Source organism: Mirounga angustirostris, unplaced genomic scaffold, assembly GCF_029215605.1.
Source record: "Mirounga angustirostris isolate CCGP_5_RB_7025 unplaced genomic scaffold, mMirAng1.0.hap1 SCAF_7, whole genome shotgun sequence".
Taxonomy (NCBI): domain Eukaryota; kingdom Metazoa; phylum Chordata; class Mammalia; order Carnivora; family Phocidae; genus Mirounga; species Mirounga angustirostris.
Genome location: NW_026991715.1, coordinates 1,978,800 through 1,993,452, shown reverse-complemented (window position 1 = coordinate 1,993,452; position 14,653 = coordinate 1,978,800).

The following is a 14,653-nucleotide window of genomic DNA, read 5'->3' as shown; positions in this document are numbered from 1 at the left end:
CGCTCCCCTTTCCCCCTTTCCCTTCCCCCCTCCCTCCTCCTTCCCTCCATCCTACTTCCTTCCTCCTTCCCCAACAGGATTCCAAGGAAATCATTTTCAAGGAAATGCTGCTGATGTCAAGCAGCTCTGTAAAGAGACTCTAGATAGTTCTGCCTACATGTTGGTCCCTGGGTGGTGTTTGATGGCTGGAACTGCCTTCCTGCTCACAGGCAAGCTTCTGGGGCAAGGTTTGACTCTATTTAACATGTCAATCCTGATTGATTTTAATTCCATTGCAGCTCTAAAGTAGAACAAGTCATTCTGAATGTGAAGAGGCCTTGGCCAGTGCCTGGGGTGCTGAGCCTGTCCTGTAGGGAGGGCAGGGGTGCAGCGGGGCGGGGCAGGGGGGGAGACAGGGTGTGCGGTGCAGGGCCCTTTCCTCAGGCCCCCTTCCTTCATTCGCTCACTCACTTAGACGGAAACTGTCAGCTTCAGGGAGGAAAATGTATTTGTGAAAAGGTGTGAATGCTCCCTGAGCCGAGAAGCCATAAGGAAAAAACAGATTGCTGACCCAGTTGTTTCAGGGAATTTTCTGCCGGCCACCACGGCCACAGTAAGTGGCCGGGACGCCTCCCGTGTCCGCCCACAGACAACTCCCGCCAGTGCCCAGGAACACCCTGTGAACAGGAACCTCACCTCGCCTGAGGGCATCCCCCAGGGGTCCTCCGGGGCTGGTCTATGGAGTTTGAGGGTTGCTGCCCTCCCAGACCCTGCGAGGGTCAGACAGCAATGCGGGCTTGTCCAGAGCAGGACTGGAGGAACAGGCCAGGTGCAGAAGGAGATCTCAAGGCAGCGCTGCTCAGGTGAGGTAAAAATACACAAATGGGCGGGAAGACCCATGCCTGTCTGAGTTCAGCACAAACTCAGCAGAAGGGCCCCTGGAGGCAGGCGTGTGTGGGGAGGGCGCCCCAGCCGTCTGCACAGTGCTGTGGGTGAACGGAGCAAGAGAGCCGGAGGGAGCCCCTAAGAGGGGAGCGGGGCAGGCCGAGCCTCTCCCGGGCCCAGGAAGGAGCACCGGCGGGGCTGGGCCTGGCCACCCGGCTGCCAGGTGCAGACCGAGGAGGTGTGTTGAGGCCCTGTGAGAGTGCCGGGAGCAGGGCAGCTGGGTGTGCCCAGAGAGGCCGTCAGGCAGACGTGGAAGCGCAAGGGACAGGGGCCTGGTGAGCAGGGCGGAAAGGGCTGCAAGCAGTACACCTGGGGATGCCAGAGGGACGGCCTCAGGTGTGGCCAGGTGGTGGCCAGCAGGGGCCGTGTTCGAGCGAGGTTTGTTCCCAGCACTGGAGCCCCGGGTGGGCGTGGGAGAGCCCTTTCCCTGCCCCATCCACTGGCAGGGTCCTTCTCTGAGGCAAGTCCCCCCAGAGGCACTCCCTGGATCCCCCATCCAGAGCACAGCCAAGCGAGGCGGTGGGGAATGTCCTACCTTGAACTCCGGAGCCCCCTGCCTGCCCTGGAGGCAGTGGGGCTGCTCAAGGGGCAAGGCCGCCGGGGGGGCCCTCCCCGCGTGGAGTGACAGTGTCCCCGTCACTGTGCGCTGGACTGCTCGAGGTGACTGGGGAGGTGTCCTCTGAGCCTGGACATGAGGCCTGAGGGACCCACCCCGTGACCTCCACGGGAGGGACAAGAGGACTGGGGCTTCTCTCCGTGAGGCCGGGTGCCTAGGTGCCCCTGGTCCAGCTGGGTCATGGGCTGTCTGTAGGGAGGCGGGTGCAGGGCCGTGGGACATGTGGGCCGACCCAAGGCGGCTGGGGGAGGGGGTCGTGTGTGTGAGTGTGTGTGAGGAGCTGACATGGCTCAGAGGGACACGCCCTGGGGACAAGGGACGTGGGGCTGTCAAGCCAGTGGGTCACTCGGGATCTGGAAATCTGCCTGTCCTGGGCAGCTGGACCAGGATCTGGAAGGTGGGGTTGGGGCCACACCCTTCGGCTACCCTGGGAAGGTGATGGGGAGACCCAGTGCCGGGAGCTCAGGGACCCCACACAGGCTGAAGCATCCTGCGAGGGAGGGGCAGTGATCCTGGGGGGCGGGTGAGGCCTCGGTGTCACCATGATTGTTTCTCGGGGTGGCTGTGACTCTGCATTTGGACCCACAGTCTGGTGCTCTGAGCACCCACCCCTACAGCACTCCCCCAGCCCCTTGAGTGTGGGCTGAAGCCTGGTCTCTGCCGGGCAGGGGAGACTCTCACGGAGCTCATTTCTGGGGGGCCACCCAGAGAGGGCCGGAGCTCCCCAAGGGTCACAGCAGGTGGGCAGGAGGGGACGGTGGTCGCTGGTCACTGTTGCTGGTGATAGCCAGCGATGTTTATGTTGCCCCGGGTGTGTGTGGGGGGTTGGTTTCCACGCTAAATAGCTCACCGGGGCCACAAATGACGAACCTACGAACCTGAGGACAGCGTGGGGGCTGTAAAGGTTTTATTACAGGGTGTCTGGGCCCGCGTGGTCCTCCCCCTGGCCGCCCCCTGGCCGCCGCCCGGTCTGATTTCTGCCAAGTATGTGACTCGTCATGCTGGGGAATGTCTCAGCGGCTGAGGTTGGGCTGGATTCCTGTGTCCCTGCAGGCGGGGGGGGCGGGGGCCTGGGGTTCAGTGGGGTACACAGTGGTGCTCAAAGCATGCTCCTAGGTGGAGTAGACTCAGAGAAGACAGGCAGGGCCTGGGGAAGCCAGCCCTCCTGGAGGTGGGCGTCTGTGTGAGGTGCCCAGGGCACCCCCCCGCCTGTTTCTGTCCACTGAGTTTCGCCGACAGCACCCAGGAGGGGTGCCTCGCAAGGGTCTCCCCAGGCACCCCCTGCTCTGTGCGTGTGGCTGGGTCGTAGCCTGTGGCAGTGATGTCCCCCAGGCTGGCTCTGTGTGGGGGCTAGCCAGGCCTGTCCCTATAGCCCCCCAGCTCCTGCCGTGGGCCCTGCTGCTAGATCCAGGGAGTCAGGAGGGCCATTCCCAGCCTTGGCGGGCGGAAGGTTCTTGAACAGCTGGGGCTTGGCCTGGATTGGGGACACGCTCCAGTGGGCGCTGGGAATGCAGGGCCTGCCTGCTGTGTGCTGGCTGAGTCCTGCTCCTCCCCAGGCCCTGAGGGTGGGAGCCGGCCGGCGGCCACGTCGAGGTCACAGCCTGGAAAGGGCTTGGTTTCTGGCTCAGGGAAGTATCTGGACCAGCCAGCCCTTCTGATCACAGCCAGAACTCGAGACCAGACCCCAGAGCAAGGCCATGACCCTTGCCCAGAGCCCAGGACAGGGCCACGATCCCCAGACCAGACCCCAGGGGAGGGTCATGATCCCCAGACCAGAGCCCAGGGCAGGGCCAGGATCCCCAGACCAGAGCCCAGGGCAGGGCCAGGGTCCCCAGACCAGACCCCAGGGCAGGGCCAGGATCCCCACACCAGAGCCCAGGGCAGGGCCAGGATCCCCAGACCAGAGCCCAGGGCAGGGCCAGGATCCCCACACCAGACCCCAGGGGAGGGTCATGATCCCCAGACCAGAGCCCAGGGCAGGGCCAGGGTCCCCAGACCAGACCCCAGGGCAGGGCCAGGATCCCCACACCAGACCCCACGGCAGGGCCAGGATCCCCACACCAGAGCCCAGGGGAGGGTCATGATCCCCAGACCAGAGCCCAGGGCAGGGCCAGGGTCCCCAGACCAGACCCCAGTGCAGGGCCATGATCCCCAGACCAGAGCCCAGGGGAGGGTCATGATCCCCAGACCAGAGCCCAGGGCAGGGCCAGGGTCCCCAGACCAGACCCCAGTGCAGGGCCAGGATCCCCAGACCAGAGCCCAGGGGAGGGTCATGATCCCCAGACCAGAGCCCAGGGCAGGGCCAGGGTCCCCAGACCAGACCCCAGTGCAGGGCCAGGATCCCCAGACCAGAGCCCAGGACAGGGCCATGATCCCCAGACCAGACCCCAGGGGAGGGCCAGGATCCCCAGACCAGACCCCAGGGCAGGGCCAGGGTCCCCAGACCATGTCCCAGGTTAGATCCATGATCCTCAGACCTGAACCCCACAGCCGACATAAGGACAGATGACAGATTCTCTGAGGCTAGCTTTTTGTGATTCTGCACGGCTCGAAGGAGAGCCTGAGACCTTGCGGCTTTGGGGAGGTGGGAGGTGGACAGGGTAGGAAGTGTGCCCGCAGCCCTCAATGTCTCTGGGCTGCTTGCCTCCAGCCTCAGCCTGGTGCAGCTCTGGGGGGTGGGGAGCTCCTTGTTCACCCGTGGCAGCCCGGCTCTCCTCGGCGTGCCCAGACCCCAGGGCAGGGCCAGGATCCCCACACCAGACCACAGGGCAGGGCCAGGATCCCCAGACCAGGCACCCGGGGGATGGCATCCCTGTCTCAGCCCAGGCTGCTGTTGCAGAGGGGTCTGCGTAGGGTCCAGGATAGCCCCTCCTGCCCACAGCCTCTCTGCACTGGGCGCAGATTGGCAGCGAGCACCCCTGGAGCCCCCTTGGGCCTGTCTGGCTGCCAGAGAGGAGGTGTCAGAGGGGGCAGCCGCAGAACAGGCAGCTTCTTCCCACCCGGCTTCTTCCAGGGGCAGCCAGCTTGGCCCGGAGGCTCATCTGCAGCCCCGGTCTCTCCTGGGCAACCCCCCCCTTACTGGTCTCCACAATCTTTCCCAAAGCTGGGGGTTCTGCCCCTTCGGCACTGGCTGGACCTTCAGGTCTGTCCTGATGGCCAGTGTCCCCTCCTTTCCTGTGGCCCACCCCCTTCAGGGGCTGCGAAGTCAGCTTGGACTGTCCTGAATCTCTCCTCTGCCAGGGGAAGTCCACCACTTGGGACTCCAGGCTGCGTCCCAAGATCGCCTGCCCGTGATGGAGGGGCACCTCTGAGTTCTCAGTGGGGTAGTCCGCTGGGAGGGTGCCTGGTGGCGATCAGGTGGGCTGGCCACGGAGAGCCGGGAAATGGGCTCCTGGACCTCTGCCTGTTGGGGTGCCTCCCCAGCTGGGTTTGCACATGGGGGGAGGCCTAACTGGCTGCATTTGCAGCCTGGAGAGCGGCCCCAGAGACAGACAGCGGTCTGGGCTGGTTGCCTGGAACCGGGGCGGCAGGGGGGCGGGGGGGCAGCCCCACAAGACCGCAGCGTCTCTGCCTCTCGGCACTCCTCTTCCAGGGGCAGGGGAGTATGTCAAGGCTGTGTGCTGCTGGGTTCTGGATTCTGCCGGGGGAAGTCACCCCCCTCTAGCTGGGGGCGCAGAGTGGCCTGGAGGGAGGGCCCTGGAGGGGCTGGGCGGGTCCAGCAAAGGAGGCCTCAGAGCTGCTGGACTGGGAGCGCCTCCTGGCTGGGGGGGGGTCTCTGCCCGCCCCTTCCTCCCCCCAGGCCTCTAAGGGGGAGGGTCGCTGGCTGGGGCGCTGTGTGAGCCTGGAGGGACGGCCGGTACACCATCCGCGCCCCATACCCGCACAAGGGAGTGGACACCCCGGCCTGACTCCCGGAGGGCGGGGCGCTGCTGAGGGGCCTGTAGTGACCAAGGCCGCCCAGGGCAGGTGGCCTCTGTGTGCTGGAGTGGAGGGGCTGGGGGCGGCCAGGGGGAGCCTGGGGCCCTGCACTCCTGCCTGCCCCCCAGGGCTGGGCCCTGCCGTCCTGCATCCGCAGCTCAGGCGGGTCAGGGGGCTCTGTGCCCCACCCACGGGGCCCCGCGTGAGCCGGGCAGCACTGACAGGGAGGCTGGCATGGGAGAGGCTCTGGGAGGCTGCTGGGCACAGAGGCCTGTGCGTGGGTCAGGGACCGCCGGCCGGCCGCCACAAGGTTGGAGCGAAGCTGCTGAGGGCCTCTGTGGCCCTGCCTGCCTGCCCCCGCAGGGCGAACCTCCAAGGGTCCCCATCTGTGCCCCCTCTGGCCCCACCCATGCTGGACGGCACCCTTTGGGACGGCCGAGTCCCTGCCCTGAGTGGTCTGATGGGCGTGCATGGGTGTGCATGCGAGTGTTGTGTGTAGGGGACAGGGCGTGGTCGTGGGTGGCCTCGCGGTTCTGCATGGGGCCGCACAGCTGCCGGTGCCGGGCCATCCCATCCGGGCCCCACGGCCACCCCAGAGGGCAGCTGCTCAGACCCACTCACGGGTAGGAAGACTGAGGCACTGGGGGGTTTAGTACGCATGAGGTCCCAGGGGTACCCCCTGCCACCCCACTTCGGGGTTGACGGGTGAGGGAGGAGACTCAGAGGTGTGCGGGGGGTCGGGCGGGAGTCTGCAGGGCTGGGTGTGGGACGTGTCCTTGCTGGGCCCTGTGTTAGCCGCCCGGACCCCAGGGGCCCGGAACAACAGAGGCTGCATTCCTTCCTTCTGTAGGTAGCTGGGAGGCCTGACGCGGAGCTCCTCGGAACGGCTCAGCCCTGAGGGAGGACGTGGCCCTGTTCCCACGCGAGGCCCACCCTGCATGGGGAGCTGGTAGTCCCTGGCCTTGGCACCACAGGCCCGGGGAGGAGGACGGTGCCCCAGATCCACGAGCTGCTCTCCCCGGGGCCGGGGAGCCTGCAGGGTCTCTGTGTGGGGTCGACAGGACACAGAGCCCCAGGCTGAGCTCTGCAGCCCAGTCCACGCATGCAGCCCCACCCGGGGCCCCTCCCTCGCCCAGGAAGGAAGGGATTTCCCACTGGGTGCCTGGCAGATGGTGTGGGTATAGCTGACAGGCCCTGGGTGGCAGCTCGGGACCAAGACAGAGCAACTTCTGAGCCTGCCCGGGGGCTGCCTGTGTGTGGGGGGGTCTGCACGGTGGGGGTTCTGTGCTCAGAGCAGGGTCCAGCACCAGAGAGGAGGGTCTCACGGGCATCTGCACACCCACCTGTGATGACTCTGCATGCTGAGGCCCCAGCCTGCTACCCTTGCTTCTCCAGCCACTCAGGACCTCAGGGGAGGCCCCAGGGCCTGGACAGTGCCCTGCTTCTTGCAGGTGCCCCCCAGGGTCCAGGGCCAGCATCCTGTAACCCGTGATGGAGGCTAAGCACACGCTGTGGCCAGGGGCATCTGCCGCCGTGGAGGGTGCCTGATGGGGGGCTCCACCCAACTCTCGTTCAGGTGGACCCCGCCTGCCAATCCTGGAATGCCCCATCCTCTTGGCCACTTGATGAAGCACCCCACCAACCCCTGGACCACCCACAGCTGCTGCCCGAGACTCTGTGGGGCCCTGCCAGGTCCGTGGCCCCAAAGAGCCCCCAGGACGGGGCTTATCCCACTCCCCTCAGCACCAACTCTGTTCCCTCTTGCAGGTGGTACCTTCTCCAGGTCGCTTTCCCAAACCCGGGCATTCTTCTGAGTCCCGGTCTCCCCTGGGCTCCGTCCCATTCACCTCTCCTTGGGCCCTGAGGGACCCAGCAGAGCCCCCTTGGCCCAAAGGGATGCTGGCAGGTGCTGGGAGGGGGACTGCCCTCCTGCCTGGGTGCAGCATCCGCCAGAGAAAGCAGGTTCTGTGGCCCGTGGCCTTCCTTGGGCCTGGGGTAGGGACGTGAGACTCAAGGGGTGAGAAGGGGGCCACAAGCACCTCAGAGAAGGGGGCTCTGTGTCGGGGTGTGCCCAGCCCAAGGGGGGAAGCTCCTCTGGAAACCCCCCAGCAGTCCCAGCTGCTTCCTTCTAAACCCCCTGCCTGAGGGAGATTTCCAAAATCACATCTGGCATTTTCTAAAGACAAAACGTTAATGGTTAATGTGATCGTTAATCCTTGGGAACCGGCAGTTCTGCTCCAAGTGGAAACAAGAGTCCAGAGGAGGTAGATGGGGAGGAAATGTGAGCTCGGGGCTGCTTCTTCTGGGCTTTTGGGCCCGGTGAGCTGTAGGGAAGGGGGCGGCCAGTGGGGCCCAGGTGGGCCCGGAACTCTCTCTGTTTGGCTTCCCTGCCTGGGCTAGCTGCCCTGACTACAGTCCCCAGAGGGAGGACTGGACGCTTGCCCTGGATGCTGACAGGTCCTTGGACATTGCTCTGTCCCAACCTGCTGTGGGCCCCCTCCAGGGTGGGCTGGGGTCTGAGCCCCTGGGGCCCCGCATGGGGTCAAGTGAATGAGCCGTTTAGTAAACGAACCAATGAGCAGATCAATGGTGGGACACCCTGATGGGGATCCTGAGGCTCGGGAGGGAGGGAGCCCGTTGAGGCTGCACAGAGCCCTCCCAGGCCCTCCCTCCACTCAACACACAGACAGACATGCTTTGTCCTCTCCCTGGGCTAGCTGACAGCCCAGGCCTTGCTCCTGGGGTCACGGTGGGAGGGGCTGCTGGACTCCAGGTACCTTTGCCCAGTGAGACTCGGAGTGGGGCCTCGTGTGGGTGGCTGGTTCCTGCACGCTCGGTGAGAGGAATCCTGCCTATCGGATCTGGCCCTCGGACAGAATGTGAGAAATGAGGCCCCAGGGGATGCGGCTGGACCATGTCTCCCTGGCAGGCCGGGCTCTGGAGCTGAGACTGCCCGGGAACCAGAGGCCCTGCGGGGGGAGGCATCAGACTGAGAGTGCCAAGCACACTCCTGAACATAGGTCACCAGCAGGCCTCTGAGCCACGGAGCACCCCCCACGTCACATCACATGCTGGTGTGGGCTCCTGGACCTCTGTGCATCCGTGTGTCTGTGTCCCCCTCTCGGTGACACAGAGAAGGCCCCCATGTGTACGCACAGCAGGGTGGGCTCTGCGACCCATGGTAGTACGCACGTACTCTGTGGGCACGGTGCATCCTCAGTGGATCGTGGGCGCTGTGTCCTGGCTGGATCGTGGGTGCCATGCATCCTGGGTGGATCATGGGTGCATCCTGAGTGTGTCGTGGGCACTGTGCGTCCTCAGTGGATTGTGGGCGCCGTGCGTCCTCAGTGGATTGTGGGCGCTGTGCATCCTCAGTGGATTGTGGGCGCCGTGCATCCTCAGTGGATCGTGGGCACCGTGCATCCTGGCTGGATCATGGGTGCATCCTGAGTGTGTTGTGGGCACCGTGCGTCCTCAGTGGATCGTGAGCGCCGTGCATCCTCAGTGGATTGTGGGTGCCGTGCGTCCAGTGGATCATGGGTGCTGTGTCCTGGCTGGATCGTGGGTGCATCCTCAGTGGATCGTGGGCACTGTGCATCCTCAGTGGATCGTGGGTACGTGCGTCCTCAGTGGATCGTGGGCGCCATGCGTCCTCAGTGGGTCATGGGCGCCGTGCGTCCTGGCTGGATCGTGGGTGCATCCTGAGTGTGTCGTGGGCACCTTGCATCCTCAGTGGATCGTGGGTGCATCCTCAGTGGATCGTGGGCACCGTGCATCCTCAGTGGATTGTGGGCACCGTGTGTCCTCAGTGGATCGTGGGAGCCGTGTGTCCTGGCTGGATCGTGGGCGCCATGCGTCCTCAGTGGGTCATGGGCACCGTGCGTCCTGGCTGGATCGTGGGTGCATCCTGAGTGTGTCGTGGGCACTGTGCGTCCTCAGTGGATCGTGGGCGCCGTGCATCCTCAGTGGAGCGTGGGTGCATCCTCAGTGGATCGTGGGCACTGTGCATCCTCAGTGGATCGTGGGTGCCGTGCATCCTCAGTGGATCATGGGCGCCGTGCGTCCTCAGTGGGTCCTGGGCGCCGTGCGTCCTGGCTGGATTGTGGGTGCATCCTGAGTGTGTCGTGGGCACCTTGCGTCCTCAGTGGATCGTGGGTGCATCCTCAGTGGATCGTGGGCACCGTGCATCCTTAGTGGATCGTGGGCACCATGTGTCCTCAGTGGATCGTGGGTGCCGTGTGTCCTCAGTGGATCGTGGGTGCATCCTCAGTGGATCGTGGGCACCGTGCGTCCTGGCTGGATCGTGGGTGCATCCTCAGTGGATCGTGGGTGCCGTGCGTCCTGGCTGGATTGTGGGTGCATCCTCAGTGGATCGTGGGCACCGTGCATCCTCAGTGGATCGTGGGCGCCGTGCATCCTCAGTGGATCATGGGTGCATCCTCAGTGGATCGTGGGCACCGTGCATCCTCAGTGGATCGTGGGTGCATCCTCAGTGGATCGTGGGCACTGTGCATCCTCAGTGGATCGTGGGTGCCGTGCATCCTCAGTGGATCATGGGCGCCGTGCGTCCTCAGTGGGTCGTGGGCGCCGTGCGTCCTGGCTGGATTGTGGGTGCATCCTGAGTGTGTCGTGGGCACCTTGCGTCCTCAGTGGATCGTGGGTGCATCCTCAGTGGATCGTGGGCACCGTGCATCCTTAGTGGATCGTGGGCACCATGTGTCCTCAGTGGATCGTGGGTGCCGTGTGTCCTCAGTGGATCATGGGTGCATCCTCAGTGGATCATGGGCACCGTGCGTCCTGGCTGGATCGTGGGTGCATCCTCAGTGGATCGTGGGTGCCGTGCGTCCTGGCTAGATTGTGGGTGCATCCTCAGTGGATCGTGGGCACCGTGCATCCTCAGTGGATCGTGGGCGCCGTGCATCCTCAGTGGATCATGGGTGCATCCTCAGTGGATCGTGGGCACCGTGCGTCCTCAGTGGATCGTGTGTGCTGTGCGTCCTGGCTGGATCGTGGGTGCATCCTGGCTGCGTCCTGGGCACTGGCAGGGGCATCTGTGCTCCACGGCCCCCTGGCTTGAGCCTTGTCCTACACCCGAGGCAGCAGCTGGGCCACACCACTTGCTTTCCTTCTCGCATGGAAGAGTTCCACTTCCCAAGCTGACTTTCAAAGGCACGGGTTTATGTTTCCAAGGTTCAGAAGAAACTTGTCTAAGATGCTCCAGGGGATAAGTCGCTCCTTTCTACTTGTTTTTGTGCGTTATCCTTGCTGTTTACAGAGGCTGAGTGTTTGAGCACTGGGGCTGGTGGGTGGATGGAGAAGCTGAAGAGGGCCAATGCTGGTCTCCCCCACCTTGGGATGCCGTATTGCAGGCTCCCTTCCACCCGCCCTGGTCTCCCCACCCCTGGGTGGCTCCTCAGGAGGTTCCTGCAGGAGATGCTGAAGGGGCCAGAATGATGCCCACTGGGTATGTGGAGGTCACTGTGGCCGAGGGGAGGGAGCCCCAGAGAGCTCCCAGCTCCAGGCAGGGGATGCTCAGGGCTCAGCCTGACTTCTGTGCCAGCTTCACGTCCTCCCCAGGGCTCCCGGCTCTTCGTGGAAGTTTCTTTGCTGAGGCCAGCAAGCTCACTCTTAACTCTGGCGGGCTCACCCCCGGCCCCAGGGGGTTTTCAGACTGAGCCTGCATGTGCTATGGGGGACTCGCTGGGTGGGTGGCAGAGGGCCAGAGAGAGGGCCTCTTCCTGTCTCTCAGCCTCATGGGCTCACCTCCTGGCAGGGCTGCGACCAAACCACTGGGCACCAACCTGGGAGGACGATGGGACCACTGGGAGGCCGCCCACGGCCTGAGGGATGTCTTTGTCTCCGGCTTTGAGCACGCCCTGCACACCCACCTCCCTCTCCTGGCCGGGAAGCCCAGAGGGACAAAGGCTCTCCGTGAGGGCAGAGATGTGCTGAGCCAGGTCACAGCCCTGTGACCACACGCACCCTCCAAGAATGCCCCAGCCACTCCCGCTCTGTGCCCTGGACCTCAGCCCCTCCCTCCTGGGCCCCAAGGGTCCTGGGGCCGTGCTGCCCCCCAGCAGCCACCCTCAGGAATTAGAGTCACTGAGGCCCTTCGTCATCCATGCCAGGCACACAGCCCCGAGACCCCCGATGGCCCTCGGGCTGCTGCCCTCCCAGGCCCTCTGGGGTCACGCGCTGAGCTAGCTACGGAGAGCTCTGGCCTTGGGTCCTGCGGGGGCCCTGGCTGTGGCTTGCTTCAGGCCCAGCCCTGCAGGCTTGCCCTGGACTCTAAGCCGGGGCCCTCGGTGGCTGGTCCTGCCTCACCTGGACGCTGGCCCTATGCTTCCAAGGACCTAGGGAGGCTCGGGGCAGGAGGGCCCTGGGCAGGGAAAGCCTGTAGGAACAGTGAGGCTGTCTTCGGGCTTTGGGAGGCAGAGGCCCAGTGTGGCCTGCGCCTGGGAGCAGGGAAGTGCTAAGTAAGGGGTTAACAGTTGTTTCTTCTGGTGAGAGAAGCAGAAGGAAGAAAAGTCCACTCTCCTCCCCCTCCTACTTTTCTTCCTTTCTTCTCCCTGTGAATTCCGGGAATTCCTTCTCAATCTCCTTTCCTGCTGGGTGTGATCGAGGGGCGGGCACTTCTACAGAGTCCTTGCCCTGCAGCCTCCAGGCTTGGAACTCACTGCCTGACCCAGCCATCCGAGGTCCAGGGTGGGGCCTGCTGAGACCCGCCCCGGGCGTCTGGGCTGGTCCCCACACCCTGTGGCCACAGGCACTCAGGGCGAGGCCGGGACCCCTGGTTGGAGGCTGGAGCCTGGACTCTGCCTATCTGCAACCGACTGAAAGACCCAGCTGGGGATCCCGGGGTGGAGCCAGGGACATCGCCTTGAGCTCCACCCACCCCTGCTGGCCACAGTCTCCAGGCCTGGCCCTTCCTCCGTGCCCAGTGGGATCCCCTACGCTCATCCCTACCCCCACAAAAGATGTCTGCTGCATTGGGGGCAGGCGGGAGCCCTCCAGGTGTCCTGCTCAGTCAGCACCCACCCTGCCTGCCAACCCCCCCCCACCCCTGGCCCTGGCCTCTTCCAGCCCCAGACAGGTGCCATCTGACTGGCTGTGTCCTTCCAGAGCTGGCCCCCATCTGGTCCAGGGGGCCCTGGATGCAGTTCCAGCCACCATTCCAGAGCTGCCACTGCCTCTGTGTGATGCAGGCCAAGTCCCTAACCTTGCAGGGGCTCTCGCAGTAGATGGGACCCAGAGGTGGGCTGCACTCCAAGTGCGGGTTCTGTGGGCCAGCTGCCAGGAGGTGACAGAGACTCTACTGGGGGCCGCAGAGGCTGAAGCCTGGCATGTCTCTGGCCAGCTCAGGAGGGTTTCAGAAAAGGGGCGCAGACCAGAAGAGTGCAGACGTGGGCTCAGTGCCAGTCTAGGCCTGCAGGCTCTACCACTCCCCACCCGGCCCCCAGAGGGAAGGGCATCTCCTGCCGGCTGTTGAACCAGGGCCTGTGCAGGCCCTGACCCCAAGACACACAATGCTGTGACATGGACCAGGCACCTTGCAGGGCTTTGGTGAGACTCTGCATCCTATTGCCTCACAGGTGAGAAAACCAGCCTGGGCAACGCCCCTCCCCTCCCTGTGGAGATGATGCTCCTCGTGGGAGGTAGTCCTCCCCATGGAGATGATGCTCCTCCCTGTGAGATAGTCCTCCTTGTAGAGATGATGCTCCTTCCTGTGAGATAGTCCTCCTTGTAGGGATGATGCTCCTTCCTGTAAGATAGTCCTCCTTGTAGGGATGATGCTCCTCGCTGTGAGATAGTCCTCCCCGTGGGGATGATGCTCCTCCCTGTGAGGTAGTCCTCCCCGTGGGGATGATGCTCCTCCCTGTGAGATAGTCCTCCTTGTAGGGATGATGCTCCTTCCTGTGAGATAGTCCTCCTTGTAGGGATGATGCTCCTTGCTGTGAGATAGTCCTCCCCCGTGGGGATGATGCTCCTCCCTGTGAGATAGTCCTCCTTGTAGGGATGATGCTCCTTCCTGTGAGATAGTCCTCCTTGTAGGGATGATGTTCCTCCCTGTGATAGTCCTCCCCGTGGGGATGATGCTCCTCGTGTGAGGTAGTCCTCCCTGTGGGGATGATGCTCCTCCCTGTGAGATAGTCCTCCTTGTAGGGATGATGCTCCTCCCTGTGAGGTAGTCCTCCCCGTGGGGATGATGCTCCTCGTGGGAGGTAGTCCTCCCCATGGGGGTGAAGCTCCTCCCTGTGAGGTAGTCCTCCCCATGGGGATGATGCTCCTCCCTGTGAGTTAGATCTCCCTATGGGGATGTTCCTTCCTGTTGGATAGTCCTTCCTATGAGACAGTCCTCCCCATGGGGATGCTCCTCCCCGTTAGACGGTCCTCCCCGCAGGGATGCTCCTCCCTGTGAGATAGTCCTCCCCCTGAGGATGCTCCTCCCTGTGAGATGGTCCTCCCGCTGGGGATGCTTCTCCCTGTGGGGTTGGCCCTGGGGAAGAGGAACCCTGGTGTGATGGATGCTGGCCTCAGAACCACAGCTGAGGGATACATCTTCCTTGTCCCCGCAGGGATGAGGTCTGCAATGGCCCTACTCCATGTCAGCCCCCCGCCGCTGCAGCCAATACAAGGGCCATGCTCCCTGTGACAAGCGCTCAGCCTGCTCTGGTGTCCACGGTGGCTGCAGGCCTGGCGGGCTGTCCCAGCATGTCCCTCTTCTGCAGCCCACCCGTGGCATGGCATGTCCTGAGGGGCGAAGGGAAAGCCCATCAGGCGGCCCCTACAGAGCCTGCCCTGCGCAGCACCGCAGCCCAAGCAGAGGGGCCTCCGGGTTTCAGGGGTCCCCATACAGACCTGGGCCCAGACGCAGCACCCGGGTGCTCTCAGCCCGGCAGACGCTGAGATGTGTGTTATTTCACCTGCGGGGTCCCAGCGTTCCTGAGCAGGGCTGGGGAAAGTCGTAAAAATGGTGCGGTAACCTATATATTATTTTTATGCCAGTGCTTAACACGGCGCCTTTGACACACATGAGGGAGCCCTGTCATAAATCAGGCCCTGGGGTTCACCGTGCGCACACGCAGGAGGCCGCCTGCGCCTCACACGTGCACTCTGGCCCCAGCGGCTGCCTCCGGGGAGCCGGGCCTCGGGGCTAGTGTTTGAGACCCTCAGCCTGGGTCTGGGGTCCAGCTG